General features: G+C 38.4%; 1 long non-coding RNA gene across 1 annotated transcript in view; it reads right to left on the bottom strand.

Moving 5' to 3' along the window:
- The window catches only part of LOC129646477 (uncharacterized), a 106,430-nt gene extending 95,100 nt beyond the window's left edge, over nucleotides 1–11,330 (bottom strand). The window contains exon 1 of the long non-coding RNA XR_008711973.1: nucleotides 11,174–11,330. This is a non-coding gene — a long non-coding RNA (uncharacterized LOC129646477). The remainder of the gene's footprint in view (nucleotides 1–11,173) is intronic.
- Nucleotides 11,331–18,377: the final 7,047 nt, after the last annotated feature.

Genomic DNA, 18,377 nt, shown 5'->3' with positions numbered 1-18,377 from the left:
TTTAGGGTTGGAAGTTTCCTAAAGTTTATCTAATCCAGTGGTTTTCAAAGATTAATACGCTCTAGAATCATGTAGTTGTTGTTCTTTGGGTTACCTTGGTGGCTCAAACTATAAAGGATCTGCCTGCAATGCGGGAGAACTGGGTTCAATCCCTAGGTCAGGAAGATCCCTTACAGAAGGGAATGGCTACCCCTCCAGTATTCTTGCCTGAAGAACCCCATGGACAGAGGAGTCTGGCAGGCTACAGTCCATGGGGTCGCAAAGAATTGGCATGACTGAGCAACTAACACATTTGGAATCACCTAGAAGACTTATTAAAATACAGATTGCTGGGTTTCACCCTCTGAGTGTTTGAATCCATGGGTTTGGGGGGTGGGGGAGGCACTGAGAATTTGCTTCTATAGCTAGTTCCCAGATCATGTTAATGTTAGTGGTCCAGAGGCCTCCCTTTGAGGATTACTCATCTAACCAACTGCTTAAATTTTACAGATAAAGAAAGTCCCAGAAAACTTGAAAAATTAATCCAATGATTCTGCCACAGTCAGTGACAAATGGCAGCGAGATTAGAAGACAGTTTTCCTATTTCCAAGTAGAATGCTCCTCTGATACTACTTTCTTATTCTGAAGTATATTCAGTACCATATGAGGCATTGATTAATAAGCTACAGAAAAAATAAGTCACAGCTGAGGAAAAGGGAAGACAACATAAACATGGTCTCTCCCATTCAACAAAATTAAAGACATGCAGGACCACACCAAAAATTGAATGATTCAGGTATTTCTTTGTGGCCACTACTCCCCTTTTGAAGTTCATTTCCCTCTAAACATCTAAGGACTTACTTTGCATTCTTACATTGCAACGTCTTTGTTGATAACTTTTCAGTAATTCCATTAAAGCAAATCACAGGGTTGTCAAATCTTCAAGGATCAGAAGATCATGAGTTGACAAGTAGCAGATGCACAGAAAGAAGTTTTAAATAACGTGCATTCATTCCCCATGTGGAGTAAAGTAGAATACCTATTACTCCATGATAGTAAAAACCAGCCGGGAAGTAACGAAGAATGGAGTTATGCCACGATATTTACCATTTCTCCCACTTTTATGCAGTGAAGAACCAAAAAATTCAGAAGAAAGAAAACCCTTAGATTTTCCAACAAGCTGTTTCTGTTTAAGGCCAGAAGTTTCTGGTAAAATTTAGTATAATTGTGATGTCACTGAGCACAGTGAAAGCTGCAGGCAAACAGAACATTCTCATTGTAATACCACTCCTGTAGGCATATTTGAAACACTATAGCTTCTTCAGACTATAATTATAACTGTTTGCTGCTTCTGTGGTTTCAAAGATAATAGAAGTTGTTCACAAAATTTACACAACACTGATGTGTTGCATATAAAATATAGACAGTCACGTGCAAAATATTCCATTATATATTTTCTCATAGAGAAAAACAGCTGAGAAACCTACAGACCATCAAATTATGACTCCAGTGTTTCATTACAAGCAATTAGACTCCGGAACCCAAAGGTACAACCAAAATGCTTGGTGTAATTTGGCTAATACCATTTAAGAGCTGGGCCACAGGTGTTTAAATCTGCAGAAAAGAAAAGTCCCGGTGGCTCTAGGGTCTTATTACTTTACTTTTAATTCCTTCCATCGCCTGCGCATCAAAGGTGGGACCTGGGAGAAAATATATGTTAAATGAGGAGAGAGATTCAAAATTCCACTGATTCATTCCACAAGCACTGAGTGAATGACTACTCCGTGTCAGGCACAGTTCTTGCCTAAATGCACTCAAAATCCAGCAGAAGTGGCCATAAATGCATCCCTTGTCAAATATTGAACACTGTTGTAAAGATATCAGTACAACCTGTTACTCATGTTATAGAACAGACTGGTTTTTTGTTCAGACTGGGAAATTAAGAAATAATTGCCAACAAATGACATTGATATGGGTCTAGAAGAATTAAAAAGTAGTTTCCATATGGAAAAGAAAATTGTCTGATAGGAAACAAAGCCATGAAAGACAGGTTTGAGGTCATATCCCTTAGAAAATTATGCTAAGGAATTTGTACACTGTTTCCAACACAGTAGGAGACATGGGGAGTGTTTGAGAGCTCTAAGCCAAGTAGTTTCTGAGAAATTACTGGGGAGCACACCTAAAAAAGGTAGACAAAAAAGAAAAGACATCTTTTTGTAATGCTTGGATGACCTGTTATAATAATAGACTCCCTGGAAAACAATCACAAAGAATCCAAGGAGTTAAAGAGATTTAGAACAGACTTTTGCCCTGAGGTATCTGCAGATTTCTGGTGGCCTAGAACCTGAATTTCAGTGAATCATGAATTAGTGACAGGACACAAAACTGAGGCCAGAGCAGAAATAGATATCAACACAACAAGGTAAATGGGGAAAAAAAACCCAATAAAATTAAAAACAACAACAACAATAAAAACTAAATGAAAATCAAAGATATGATATGCAGCACCAATACAACCAAAAGTTAGTTCTATGGTAAGACTAATAAAGAACAGATCTCTTACAAGAGTAATCAAGGGGGAAAAAAGGGACAAAGGATGCAAAATACATGAAATGAGGGATGAAAGAGGGACTTAATTAGTGATGCAGCACATCCTAAAAAGATAGTATGAGAATATTATATCAACTTTGTTATAGTAAATTTACATTGATCAGTGAAATGGGCAAATTTCTAGAAAGATTTGTAAACTTACTTGTTCATGAAGACCTAGAAAATCTGAGTCACCTTAGAACTCTCCCAAGAAACTAAAAATATTGTTTTAAAATTTCTCCCAAAGAAAAGCAGCTTGTTGAAATTGTTCTATTGATGCATTCTGCCATGCAATCAAGGAACAGATTATTCCACTATTTTAGAGAAAAGAGAAAAAGAAATACTCATTAACATAGGTAAAAACTAGCATATCCTTTATACTGAACCATACAGAGTCAGTTTGAAACAGAAAATTATGAGTCAATCTCACATAAAAATTATTAAACTAAGTCCAGGGATATACAAAGAAGACAACACATTATTAACAGATCATGATTATTCTATAAAATCGAGTTGATTCAACATTAGAAAATTGTGAGATTGCTTTGTTATACTAAAAGATTAGAGGAGAAATCAAGGGACATAAACCTACACATCCATGAAGCTCAACAAACTCTATAGGATAAGTACAAAGAGATTCTCACCAAGCACATCATGCCAAACTTGCAAAAGACAGAAACAAAGAGCAAATCTTGAAAATAGCACATGAGAAGCAACTCATCACATACAAGGGATCCTCAAAAAGAGTATAAGCTGATTTCTTTTCATAATCACGGAGGTCAACAGGCAGTAAGATGACATATATAAGTGCTGAAAGAAGAAAATTGTCAACCAAGAATTCTGTATCTAATAAAATATCCTGCAAAAATGAAGGTGAAATTAAGACATTTCTAAGTGAAAAAATCAAAGGGAGTTTATCAGCAGTAGTCCAGCCCTGTAAAAAATGTTCTGTAAGTATCCTCATAGCTCAATTGGTAAAGAATCTGCCTGTAATGCAGGAGACCCAGGTTCAATTCCTGGGTTGGGAAGATCCCTTGGAGAAGGAAATGACAAACCATTCCAGTATTCTTGCCTGGAGAATCCCATGGACAGAGGAGCCTGGCAGGCTACAGTCCATGGGGTTGCAAGAGTCAGACATGACTTAGCAACTAAACCACCACCATAAGAAATGTTATAAAGTGCCCCCAGACTGAAATAAAGTATACTAGACAATAACTCAAAATCATATGAAGCAATAAGGAGCAACAATAAAAAAGCTATACAGCAAACACAATCATAAACAGTAATGCATACTTGATGTGTAACTCCTCTTTTTCTCCCTATATTATTTGGAAGTCAAATGCATTAAAGAATAATTATAAATAATCATAAAATTATGTTAAGAAGTGGGAGATAGAGTTATAAAGGAAGAGAGATTTGTATACAACTGAAGGATAGTCTAAACAAATTTTTACCTAACAAGTAATAACCAGTGGAGGGACCTGACCTATCAGTTGGTAAGACTTATTACAAAATATACTATTTAGGACACTGTGGCATTAGTGTGGAAATAATCCTATAGACCAATGGAACAAGAAAGAAATGCCAGAATCAGATCTACACACCTTGATAGAAACCTGATATATGAGAGAACTAGAATTGTCAATCAGTAGCAAAGGATAAATTTATCATTAAAATATGCTTGGACAAGTGATGATCCATATGGAAAAAATTGTTATCTTCAACTATATAAACAAGTAATCCCAGATAGATCAAGTACTTGAACTGGAAAAGCAAGAGTAAAAAATTTTAAAAATTAGAGGAAAATATATTTGCCAATGCAGGGTAATAAATAATTTTTAAATCAAGCAGAAAACATAAACCAAAAAGGGAAAGAGTGAAAAAGCATTGCTACTGTCTAGAATAAATTTTAAAATCTTATGAATTCAAATGAAAAAGTCAAATAGTCCCTTTAAAATGAGAAGAACCTATAACAAAAAGTTTTCCAAAGATGAATAGACAGTAAACATAGGAAAATATTTCTTAATGGAAATGACAATCAAGCAATGTGTATTAAAACTAGCATGAACTATAATGTTATATATAATGTTATAATGTCCAAACAGAATGGTAAAAATTCAGAAGTCTGAAAATGCAGATATCAGCAGTACGTGAAATAAAGGTTATACACTGCTGGTGTAGAATAAAGTTGAATAAATTGGTAAAACTACTTTGGGAAACAATTTGGAGTTGCTTGGTATAGGTGTGTCTGTGCATGCCCAGCACTACCATTTCTAGGTGTATATTCTAGAGAAGCTCTTAAATACATGAACATGAGCAAACGTATACAAGAACATGCATAGTGACACATATTTTGTAATAACAAATCAATCCAAATGTCCAACAGCAGTAGAATAAAAAAATTGAAATTCATTCTTTTTTATTGAGATAAAATTGGTAAATAAATTTGTATGTTTCAAGTGTATAACATTGCAATTCAATATTTGTTAGAATGCAGTAGTATACAACAGTGAAACATGAATTCCAGATAAATCAACATAAATATATCTCTAATACTTAATATTGAGTCACAGAGTAATACATTATGATTCCTTTTATATAAAGTACAAAAGAAGGCTAAATAAAATAGCAGAGATTCAGATTTTTATAAGTACATACACATATGATTTCTACATAGATTAATACATACACATATATGACAAACTTGAAGGAAAACAAGGGGTTAGTTAACATAATTCAGGATAGTATTTACCTTCAGGGCAGAGGGAGGGGGCTTTCAACTGGGCAGAAACTCACAAAACATAGGCTTTCAAATACAAAGTAATATCTTATTTCTTAGACTGAATTAAGAGCAGTGATCATTTTGTTTTTAAAAAATGCTACTTTGGTATATTATATCCATTCTTTTAGTATGCTGTATTTCATTATATAAAGTATTATATTCACAATAGACAACACAATACTTTATAGAAGTAAAAAGTAAAAAAGTAAGTCTGAGTAGGAAAAAGGAATCGAGTCTAAATTTTAGGAAAATTATTCTGGTGGACATACAGAAGAGAGACATTGATGGTGTCTATTATCCCCATGGAGAATATGAGGTTCGAACCTGGGCAATGCCAGTCAACGACAGATTTAGAAGAGAAATGTTATGAATGTATCATTGATAGAAGAGATAAGAGAATTTGTTTAAATTTTTAATTGAAGGATAATAGCTTTACAATACTGTATTTGTTTCTTATCTTACATTAACATGAATCAGCCATATATATATACATATATATATATGTATATATATATATACACACGTATATATATCCCCTCCCTCTTGAAGATAAGAGGATATTGATGTGTTTTGTCCCTGACAGGATGGTGACAATGATCAAGGAGACCTGTAGGAAAGCTCTATTTGAAGGATGAGAAAAGGAATAGGAGTAACCAATAGAAAAATAGACCCACCGAAGAACATCCCAAAGCCAAGTGAGGATTAGGTAGTTTGGAACAGATATAGCTCAATCACTGTAGAGTAAGTTCTGAAATCAGCTCCTGGTATGCGAAGTACAGAAACATTTTTCTGAATTTGGGTGAAGGGAGAGGGTGTGGAATAGCAGCTATGAGAAGTACAATAGGGAAAAATTAGAGACAGAAAGAGGACTGAAAAGCAATGAGAGCCCAGCTGAGCTTGGACAGCATGAATCTGTAGGATAGACCTGGCACAATTCATGACCTTGAGTGATCATCAAGGTTGCAAATATTTTCATGTTCAAAACATATAGACATACATACACAAACACTTGTGCATGCACTCACACACTCAAGTTTGGACTAAATAATTTGTTAGAGGTCTATCAAAAACCAGAGACCACAATACAGAGGAGACTGTAAAATCCTTTATAATTAGGCCACATAATTGCCATGGATAACTAAGTATTTCCATCTAGACACAGCTTCTTCAGGATTCTGGTTGGTCAGAATTTCCAGGAAAAGTTTAAAAAGGAAGGTTAGTGGAACAAATCAGAGCCCCCACTGCAGCAGTTAACTCTGAAGCAATAACTGATATTCACCCTCTCCCCGCTTTTCACTCACTTTAGACTTTCCTCCCCTTCGGTCTGCACTCTGGTTGGTCCAGGTGGCTTGACAGGTAGTTTGACCCAGGCCCTCATCTCTGGCCTCTTGTTTCTATGTCATTCTCAAGTCATAGTTATTGTACTTGCTCCTCACAGGTACCAATTACAGTGGGCAGGAGAGGCATACATATTTCCCATTGTGTAGCACAGTCCCACTTTTTTGAGATAATTATGGCCAGTTATAAGGAGAAGCCAGAGTGATATGACAGTGACTTGTGTTCATTGCATTTTACTCTGATCCTTGATGGAAGCATGCTTATTTGAGAACTAGGACCTCAAGACCTACAGAGCCCAGTCTTGCAGAGACAGCAAGCACAGGCTGACCACGTGGGTTACTAGGAGCGATGAAGAGGAAGATCGCTCCTACTTCCACCCCTAAATTCCCAGACCCATCTGTTTTATCTATTGAGGCCACAGTACCATATAATGGTCTTAATTTCAGTTGCACAGCATGTTCTGAAGGGTAGCACTCCATTGCTTTAGCCTACCATCTCTAGGCCATCCCCTCAGCTAGACTGTACCTTCAAGAAGCCATTCAATACATTCCATGATCTAATACCAGCTGCTGCATCTTATTTGCTGCAAAGTGGTCTCTTGGTCCATGGTAATGTTATGCAGGATTGCCTGTCAGTAAACCACTCAGTGAACCCTCAGAGGGTGGTACTGGCTAAGGACCTCCAAGCAGAAAATGCAAACCCATACCTGGAGTAGGAAGGGATCCAGTCAAGAGGAAATACTGTAGGAAGAGTCTGATGTAGTCAATATCCAGCAAGTAGCTCACTGGTGTCCTCAAGGAATATTCCTGTATCAGGGTCTGACAATACTCAGTCATAACGGGAAATGTCGGCTCTTCAAGGATCCTGTTAACCGCTGTGCTACTAGGGAGCTCACTTCCCTCGTAGCATCTCCCACCATGAGCCCCAGCCTACAAAGGACACTCTACCACTGAGTGTGCCTATCATCACCAGCAATACCTTCCTTATTTCCTTGGTAAACTCAATGTCCTCCAGACTCTTGTGAAGAATTTGACCCATTGATAGGTTTTACAGCCTCACGTGGTTAACTCACAGCAGCAGCTTCCTTCTCTGAGCCTTGAGATCCTCTCCTCTGCTGTGTCCTCCACAGGACTGTATGGCAGTTCCAGGACTTCTGCTTCATTGTGTGTGTGTATGTGTGTGTGTGTGTGTTAGTCCTCCAGTCGTGTCCAGCTCTTTGACTTAGGACTATAGCCAGCCAGGCTCCTCTGTCCATGGAATTCTCCAGACAAGAATCCTGGAGTGGGTTGCCATTCCCTTCTCCAGGGAATATTCCTGACCCAGGGACTTAACCCAGGTCTCCTGCACTGTAGGCAAATTCTTTACCATGTGAGCCATCAGGGAAGCCCATTCATTTATTGTAGAAAAGTGCTATCACTCACCTCCAAAAACAACCTCAGCAGCATATTAGAACTGTCCTCCAAGCCCTTGTGAGAGTGTTAAATCCTGTGTCATTGGAAAATGCCCTACATTCTCCCTTGACCAGCATTATCTCCACCTCTATCTGATAATACTATGATGGTCCGTTCTCAAACTCTCCTGCTTCTTTCTGGAACATGATAATCAAGCCCTGCAAATTGCTAACCTTTTTCCAGTCAGCCTGTGCCTTGATCTGACCAAAGTTATAGGCCAAGAGAGGACTTGAGGGAAGACCTGTGGAGGAGAAACATTGTCTTGTAAGAGACCTCTCACATTTAAGGGTTCTTCATGTTCTTCAAGCAAGAAAAGAATCTAACTTCCATCAAGAATTAAGCCACCTCTACAGAATTGGGTGTTTTAGGGAAACAGATTCAGGGTTCTCAAGCACATTTACCCCAAAATCCCTCCCCAGATCCCATTTGCTTCTTATTAGAGCCTACCTTTGACACAGGGCATGTGTCTATTCTGAGAATTCAGACTTCTCCTCAATTCAGCCACTTTTACAATTAAATATAAAGGAACCAAACAATATCTGATCATCAGCTGTGTGTGACCTTCTACCTCAGAAGATGAGAGCCTCAAACCTTTACAAGAGGGCCTTCTGACTAGCACTGTGCTTTAAACTATTGACTAATAGATCTGAGGCTGTCACTTTCTCTCTTCATTGGATCAATAGCCCTTAGCAATAGCCATCTACTTCCACAGTCTTTACAATTACTATTTTCCCCTTTCTCTCATATACCTGAGACTTTGTGCCAATTATCCCTTCTACCCGTACTGTATCCCAGCTTATTACAGATGAAAGTATTCACAATGTCACTGCCACAGTGTAGCTGGGGTGATCAATAGCCTCCCTCCCAGCGGCTGGGGGCTGGGGCTTGGTGCACATTGCCTGGAATTCAACTTCAGAATCCCATCCTTAAAAGTTGCTTTCTAAGACCACATCTGCTTTCAGCTGCCCTAGGTTAAGTTCCCTGTTGCTTGCTCAGTTCTTTCTGGCTGTAGCCTGCCAGGACTGTGGCCCGCCAGGCTCCTCTGTCCATGGGATTCTCCAGGCAAGAATACTGGAGTGGGTTGCCATTTCCTCCTCCAGGGGACCCTCCAGACCCAGGGATCAAACCTGCATCTCCTATATATCCTGTATTACAGGTTAATTCTTTACCCACTGAACCATCGGGCAAGCCCTAGGTTCCCTAGAAGCAGAGTCTAAGAAAGGACTTCTTGTTTGGGTTATTTATTGAGTGCTCTTGAAAGAATGGGACTAAAGGCTACAGGAGAGGGCAGGGGAAGGAACTAAGGAAGGATGTGGTCTTGGCATTCATTTGTTCCCATAAGAAGTTCTGGAGCACACATTGTACCCCAGAGTTGGTCCGTTTATGGCAAAAGGATAACACTTCTCTACCGCTGTGTCAGACAGTCATTGTCTATACAGGAGGGGCAGTGCTGGAAAGGGGCATGTAGACTTCCTGGTGAGGTGCATGCATGTGCACTCAGTCGCTTCAGTCGTGTCTGACTCTGTGACCCTATGGACTGTAGCCTACCAGGCTCCTCTGTCCAGGAATTCTCCAGGCAGGAATACTGGAGTAGGTTACCATGCCCTCCTCCAGGAGAGCTTCCTGACTCAGGGCTTGAACCCATGTCTCCTGCATCTCTTGCATTTCAAGCAGACTCTACTCACTGAGCCACCTAGGAAGCCCTTCCTGGTGAGGTACCTCCTATTAAAGAGTAATTCTGCAGGGAAGGCACAGCTATGAATGGCTATCAGCCTATCCCCACAGCAGTCAGGAAGTGGATGTCTCACAGCATGCAAGGGATCCAACAGCATGGCACCAGCACCATCCACTTAACTACTAAGTCTTAAGATACCTTTAGTGTTACAAACTACAGTAATGCAGAAGAGTAATTCCATGAAATCAAACCATATATCTAAAGCCATACAGTGATGTGCAGGAACTGGCTTCTATTAGCCCATAGGAGTTAATTATTCACATCTCTTCTCAATTGGGTATTCAGTGATGTCATGTTGGAGGCTTGAAATTGTCCATGGTGGGAGTACTTACACTATGGAAACCAGCGAAAGCTACACACCAGGCCCTTTTTTATGGCGGGGAGGGCAGTGGGGAGAAGGGAGAAGATGATCAAGTTGTTAAACATTTACCAGCACACTGCTGACATGGTGCAAGAATCGTTATTTCCAATTTAAGTATAAAAAAGGTTAAGAAAGAGCAATTAAGTGACAGATTTAGAATTAAAATCTATTTCTCTCTGACTTCATCATATCAGGAATATTAGGCTAACTTAACATACATTTATTGAGTGACAACCATGTGCCAAGCATGGCCGTCACTAAGGCGCATTCTAAACCCACAAAGGAAATGGAATGAAAGTTCACTCTATGGGAAATGAAGAACATGATATCTTGGGAATTTAATTGAATTTCTTCTAGCTATTTTCATGTCTTTGAGATTTTAATAATGTTCTAAAGATTTTTCCCTTTCAATCTGTAATATGAAGATTTTTTAAAATGTAATCTAAATGCCTCAGTTTATGAGATACATATGCAAAAGCACTTTGGAAGTGCAGAAAGCTTAATACAAATGGATGAATTGTTAATGAGAAAATCATTAGAGAAGATACTGCTCTTTTTCAAATGGCTGAAGCAATAGATCCCTTGGAGTGAAGAGGAGGAGGACTTCAAGTACCCTCCTCAAACTGAGTCAAGGCCACTTTTTCTTATGGCTTTCAATCGAGGTGAAACAACTTCTCCAGGCTTTCGTTTTGACAATGATTTTTTAATGTGGTCGAAATTCTCCTGGTCCTGAAGAAAGGAGAAGCTCTTCTCTCTTCCAACATTTGCCTCTATCACCTTTTCAGAGCTGAAACTAGAGTTGTTCTGAAGAAGGTGTTTCGAAACTCAGGCAGCTTCATATCTTTCTGTACACATTCAGGGAAAGTTGTTGAGTTCAGGGCCGTTATCTTTTTGGATGCTTAGTCGTTTGCTGATTTCAAGACTTTCATATTTCAAACCTTTGGTTCCTTGGTTTTCTTCTCTCACATCTTTGACTGTAACCTGCCTCCTCTCTGTCCCAGGCATCCTTGCTGTCCCCTCTTACCACTCTTTCTGGCAGAAGAATACATCATCATTGCAGTGTTGTTGGTCTCCAGTGCTGCAAACATCAATGGCTTTTGAGAGCAAGTATATTCTAATGGAAGAAGAGAAAATAAAAGATGACTTACTCTTACAATAGTGAAAGGTACAATCACAGCATTAGAAACAGTTGTAATAGAGGCAAAACTACTGATCTGAGCACCTGACTGGTTCTTAGAGAAAGCAACACATGTATACACACAGACGTTCCCACACAAACACAGAGAGAGAGAGCATATGATTATATACCTATTTCCTAACTGAACAAAGAAAAGGCAACACAACTCTTTCAAGGGCTGTTTTTTGGGGGGGCGGAGGGGGGATAAAATTTCAAAAGACTGCTCTCAAAGCATATTGTATATGAGAGACAAGGAAGGTTATAGATGAGAGACAAAGTGAAAAACAATTCACTTGCTCCAAGAATTTGCTGAACAATTTCATCTTGCTGAATTCCACCCATTCACACATGTATTTAGATCCTAACAATGACTGACAGACATTTGGAAAGCAAAAGTAAAAGTTGACCCGCAGACAGTTCAAATTTGCCATATGCTTGCTGTCACTGTTAGCAGTCTGTAGACCATCCTAATTTATGCTTCAGCAGATTAACCTGATGTATTTTAAAGACTCTGAATACCTGTTTATTTTTTGAATAAGGCATTTTATTTTTCCTTATTATTCATAAATCTGACAGCAGTGATAAATGAGTAAGGGCAGATTTAAGTAGGTGGAAAGGGGAGATAAAGGGTTTTTCCTCCTATGACCTCTCACAAATATTTTCCACTTAAATGATCGCCTTACTAAACAAATTCTCAAAAAATATACATCGGGTGCAATTTCAGAAATAAAAGTTCTTTCCTTCCACATAGCCTAAACCGAATTTTAAAAGGAACTTATTAGTGCTTAAAAATCACTATACTTTAAATGGCATGTGTGTATGTATAGGCAAATGACTAATCATATACTTTTTTTAAACTAATATTTGCGTTTTTAAATTTTGTTACTCTCTTGTGCATTTAAGCAATCAAATATCCTGTCAACTAGATGCCCTTTCCTTTTCTTTCATGAAACTACATTTCTTAGGCATTATTGTAGATGTAAAATATTTCTGATGGAAAAGGAAGGAATTACTATCACTTGTTTTAAAATTTGATACTTCAGTCCAAATCTACTCAATCTTTCCTCTTTGTGCCTTTGAGGGTAGGTCTTCAACTTTCCCAGTTTTAATCAGATAGCCCAGATGGTCATGCTTATGGTAAAAATATCATTAAGGACTGGATAAATAAAATAATTAAGAGATTTACTAATTAATTTTTAAAGATTCTAGATTTTGAGCTAGGGCTATAGATTGTATTACATAGGCTTTGTCTCTTTTGCTTTTAACAAAAGTGGTTAATAGTGGTTGGTGTGTGGTAATGCTCAGTAAGTGAATTTTAATTAGTTATTAACGGTTATTTACAAGTTATCATATGTAGTCTGCTTTTAAAGGTGACATACTTACGTCAAAATATTCTAAAATAATGAAACCCACCATCTAAAACATGCATGGCCATTCATTATTTTAAAATAAAATATTCTGTTGCTTACATTTGAGCAAACTTTACTTTTCACATATCTCTTCTGACAGTATTTAAAGTATGAAGCATGAACAGAGTTAAGTAACTTACAGCAAGTCATAGAAATTACACATGGAGACGGAATGAAAATGGTTTAACTGCAGGATTGTGCTTGTTGTCACACTGGTGGACAAAGCCGGCGGGACTAGGAGAGACCTGATCTGCACCTCACCCAACCACATCCACCTGGCTTTTTTTCACAGCAAAACCTCCTTGTCCTTTAAATTCTCGAGGTGAGGAGGGTAGGAATGATGCACCGGATTCATCTGAAGCACCAACAAGACTCTTGGTTCATCTGGAGAAGCGAAGCCCTGGGCAGCTGGCACCCTTCCACAGGGAGCTACAAACACCACTTTGCCACATTGCGAGTTTCCCCAGGCAGCAGATGTCTCATAGCTGCCGCGCAGGTCTCCAACTCCACCACACCACCTGGACAACATATTTAATGTACTGAGGATGCGTTTGTCGCCACTTGGGAAAGATTTTTTAAATTTTATTTCATTTTTCTCTCAACACCTTCCTGATTAGTGAAATTTGGCCTCAGACTGCAAAACTTTGCATTCAAAAATGTAAGGGGGAAGAATCAAAAGACTCACATTTCTTCCCATCACCCCAATTCCCCACCCCCAAATCATTCTGGAAAAAAAAATGCATCCATCTTCCATATCATTACAATGCTCTTTTATTCTTTGAAAATGGAATTTTTCCACAGAGCAGTTCTGCTGAACCACTACACAGAAAACTTATACAATGAACTGTGAGATGGTTCACCCTCCTGCTTGGCTCCAGCAGCACCAACTTCAACACGCCTCCACCACAACTTTAAACGGTGGGTGCAATCCTCGTAGAACATTATCTGGAAAACATTCTGACTTTTTCGGCTGCTAAAGTGATACTTACAGTACCGTTGTGTCTGTTTAGTTTAAAAATGAGGTTGATAACGATAATGCTTTTCCTAAGATGATCTTCTACTTTTTAATGATACCCGTAGTTTCCCCTACATAAATGACTAAATCCTTACAGAATCTCGGTCTTGATTAGCACTCCTGCTAGTAAAATTTCACATACTAAATCAGCACCAGCTGTAGCAAGAAAGAAAGAAAAAGGCAAGTGTAAATGTTCCATATGCCCCACCAAATTGGCATCTGTGTCAGTAACCCTTTTTTTTAAACTATTGTATACATACATTCTCTTAAGTGTTTTGTTCACAGAATACTGCTAACAAAATTCCTCTGTTGGCATCTCAAGGAAAGAGCCTGTCCTTGGTATAATTCAGCGGCACAAAATACAATTTCTCCTTCTCTTCATGTGGTCACAGACACACCTGAGTTCTATGTATGTAAGTTGCTTCAAGTTAGTGAACCTTTATTTTGACATCTGTTCCCTGTAATATGACATGGCAGTGCTCTTATAAAGCTGCTTTACAGTTGAAATTCAATTGGTAGCAATACCAAACAATGTCAGAGAGACAATAGAATTATTTTGGTCACCTGGAAGGTATCTCAGAGACCAGGCTCAAAACAAATAATCTGGAATGTGTTGACAGTATAAAGCATTTGTGATCACTCTCATGTTGTCACTCTGGTTTTCTTCCCATCATGAAGTGTCTCTTCACAGAACTAAAGATGCATCAGAAGTAATCCCGAAGCTACAGCTAAGATAACATATCATGCCACTTTAGGTGGTTTTCTTATCCACTGGGACCTTACTGTCTGAAATCCAGTAGGTATAGTTCTTCAGGAACATATTCAAACCATCAACATGAATACCACAATAACCATCAGAAAGCTACAAGCATAGAAGAGTGTACTAATTAAATGTTTACATACAAAGAGTGTCGGTAGGCTATGGCCCAGAGATAGCTGTCTCACAGAGAGAGCTCTCTGGAACCTGGTTACCCTGGTGAACGTGTGCGTGCTCAGTGGCTTAGTCATATCCGACTCTTGGGGACCCCATGGACTGTAGCCCACTAGGCTCCTCTGTCCATGAGATTTCCCAGGCAGGAATAGTGGAGTGGGTTGCCTTTTCCTTCTCCAGGGGATCTTTCTGACCCAGGGATAGCATCTGAATCTCCTGCATTGGCAGGGGATTCTTTTACTGCTGAGCCACCAGAGAAGCCGGTTATCCTGGTAGACCACTATATATGGAAGAAAGAACACCCATTTCTTTGTGACACTCACTAATTCCTGATAATGTGTTCTCACAAAGGTTGATATTTTGTGTTGCTCTCGTTTACCTCCATGTCTACCTCTCTGGATTTAACTATAAACTCCTTGAGATTGTTTCTCTATAGTCCTTTATCTGTCTCACTGAAGTAGCAGAGTTCAGCAGATACCCAACAAATATCTGTCCAAATCAAAATGGTTAAGGAATGCTCAAATTTTTGTTAGAATCTAAATGAACTGGTTGATGAATAACTTGCCGATTGGGATCAAGTAATCCAATTACATAAGGACAAAGGAAAATGGATGAAAATTTCTTTTGTTTCCCTGAAGTTTTCCTACTATATAAACTCCCTTTCATCAAATGTTATTATATGGGTATAGAGATTTAGTTAAAGTTACTCTCAATAACTTTTTTATATCGAAGGGTAAAAATCAGAAGGCATTTTGGTGACAAGTTAAAAATCTCTTGGATTTTCTGAACCAGTTTACCTAAATTCTTAGCAAAACAATTAGAGAAGGGAATGTGGGAAAATTCACAACTATAGTATATTTTGCAGACTGCTTTTATAAAATATGAAAATTCATTCTCTTAGAAACATGTAGCTTCTTTTACAAGACAATGGCTTCTCTCTCTAGTACTGTTGGTAATCCAACAAAGCTGCTAGCCTCCTCTCATGGAAGCTGTGAATGGAATTCCCATAGTGGCAACTTTGAATGAGATGATCCAATGTTTATACACATGAAATTCAACTACACTTACCAACCTTGATCTTGCAGCTGTTATAATGATTATACTGAACTGATTCTTAAAACACTTGGTCATATTATAGTTGACGGTAGCAGTGGTAAAATCTGTATTTCTGCTAATCTATTGCTTCCAGAAAGTAAGCGCAGTTGTTGATATATCTTTATGTTCCCAAATATCAGCACAGTAATACAGAGTATGTATTTGTTAAATGACTCCTGAATACATGATGCTTTTGAACAACCGATTTCTTACATGGTTGCCTTCTTATTTTTTAGTCCTAGTCTGTAATTGGCATGTTTATTTTAATACAGTTGCATGGATGATAAATTACACACAGATATGGGATTTCTCCAAATGACAGACAAGTATAAAAATGAACTTGGAGAGTCAATCAATCAAGAAGTCCTTCCTGAGAACACTGTGTGTGCATGCCGTCCTACGACACTTCATAATGTAGAGTCATAGGCCCTGATGAATAAGAACAATTGCTGATGCAAGTCAGGACAGCATCAAGCGGGCATTCTGGTTGCTCTATGCCTGTGTCTCCTTGTTAAATATTTTGAATATCAACTTTGGTTTCTGATTGAAGGCAATTAGTGATTGTGCTGTGAAGACACAATGTGATTATCATCTTAAAAGAATTAGACAATAGAGGAATATGAAAAACAGGGTAGTTTATACAATGCCTACAGGAAGTTTATAGACAATAGTCATGTTCACTAGGCAAAGTTCAGGAGGTGATGACGTGGAATTTTCATTTAGGGCACCGATCTTTAAGGCGGTGTCTGGACCAATCCTGTGTATGGACACTGGGGACTGATGTCCACCATTGTCATTGCCTTTAATAATTTCATAGGCTTTGCTAACCAAAAGCTACCTCACTCTCCGGAGATGCATGCCAGGGTACTTTGTGTGGGGTGGTTGCTTCTTAAAAGGCCACAGCCAGGTCACACACTATTTAAAACGCTACTTATTTAAGACAACTTTCAAGTGTTCCTTCTCCCTTTGCTATCTATGATTGCCCCATTTCAGTTTGCCATAGAACAGCTGTTTCGATATCCAGCATTTATCCGTTCTCCACATGCATCCAGCCCAGAGGGATTGTTAAGCAGATCATTGTTTTAATTCTGGCTAGATTCCAGGTCCCCATTATTAGTGATCCTGTCTTAACATTTACTGTTCAGTTTGGCTCACAGGTGATGTTGATTAAATTGGATATGCCATCTGGGGTGGCTTTTCGTCTGGTAGGCACATTCAAGGCAGAGCATACCTACTGCTTCATTTGGGTCTGAAGCTTTACAGCTCATGTGATGGCATTCTGGACATGGCTGTATGCAACCTGGGCTTGAGTCCTGGCTTCTCCAGCTAGTAGTTTTTTGGAAATTGGGCAATCCACTCCTCTATTAGGGGCTTTAATTTTCTAATGAATAAAACAGAATCACTAATTCATTCTTTCACTTAGTTCCATGTTAATTTTTTAACCATTTACTAGGCAGCCACTATTTGCCTGAGAGTCTGCCAGGTTTGGAAAAATCAGACATAAGTATAAAGAATATACTGATATTACATGTATCATTTACAAAATATGTCTTTATGCAATAGACTTGAGCAAAGAGCTGTGAAGCCTGGAGGGAAAAACAACAAAATCTATTCCCAAGAATCACAGGATTTCTCAAGAAGGACATGAGCATTGAGTTGCATCCTATAACTCAAGAGCTCCAAATCTTGCTTTTGTGCATCTCATCAATGAAAATATTCATGTGAGGATAACACATAACAATTTTATCCCTATGTCTTGGGTGAAAATGTCAAACATGTACAATTTTTTTTTTAATTTCATCAGTTAATTTAAGTAAGCAAAGCAAACTTAACTACATGTGCTACATTCCACCTGGGATTGTTTTGAGAAGCAAATGGCATGATGTGTGAACCAAGTAAAATGCTGGAGAAAGCTTTTTAATCTGTGGGTGATGTTGCATGCCCTTCCTATCCCAAGAGGCAGTCCAAGGATTGAATTAGAACATGAATGTGAAAGAATATTGGAAATTTAAAGCATCGATAATAACAAGAACAATAAGAGTCAACACTTATTCCACTCTTACAATATTTGAGGCATCATCCTAAATGTTTTATATGAATTAGCTCATTTATTTCTCCCAACAACCAATATTGTATGTTCTAAAGGTGAGCCATCTAAAGTGTTGATATCGCTCACATCTTTTTCAACTTACAAAAATCACAATTTCATAGGGTTTGTCCTAGAATTACTTCACTATTTTACAGATGAAGAAATGAGGTACAGATAAAACTACACAATAATTAAAAAAATTGAAAATACAATATATAACCCAAAGAAAGGCAATGCCAAAGAATGCTCAAACTATCGCACAATTGCACTCATCTCACACGCTAGTAAAGTAATGCTCAAAATTCTCCAAGCCAGGCTTCAGCAATATGTGAACCGTGAACTTCCTGATGTTCAAGCTGGTTTTAGAAAAGGCAGAGGAACCAGAGATCAAATTGCCAACATCCGCTGGATCATGGAAAAAGCAAG

The sequence above is a fragment of the Bubalus kerabau genome, chromosome 3, assembly GCF_029407905.1.
Source record: "Bubalus kerabau isolate K-KA32 ecotype Philippines breed swamp buffalo chromosome 3, PCC_UOA_SB_1v2, whole genome shotgun sequence".
Taxonomy (NCBI): domain Eukaryota; kingdom Metazoa; phylum Chordata; class Mammalia; order Artiodactyla; family Bovidae; genus Bubalus; species Bubalus kerabau.
This window is presented reverse-complemented; position numbering and strand designations above follow the sequence as displayed.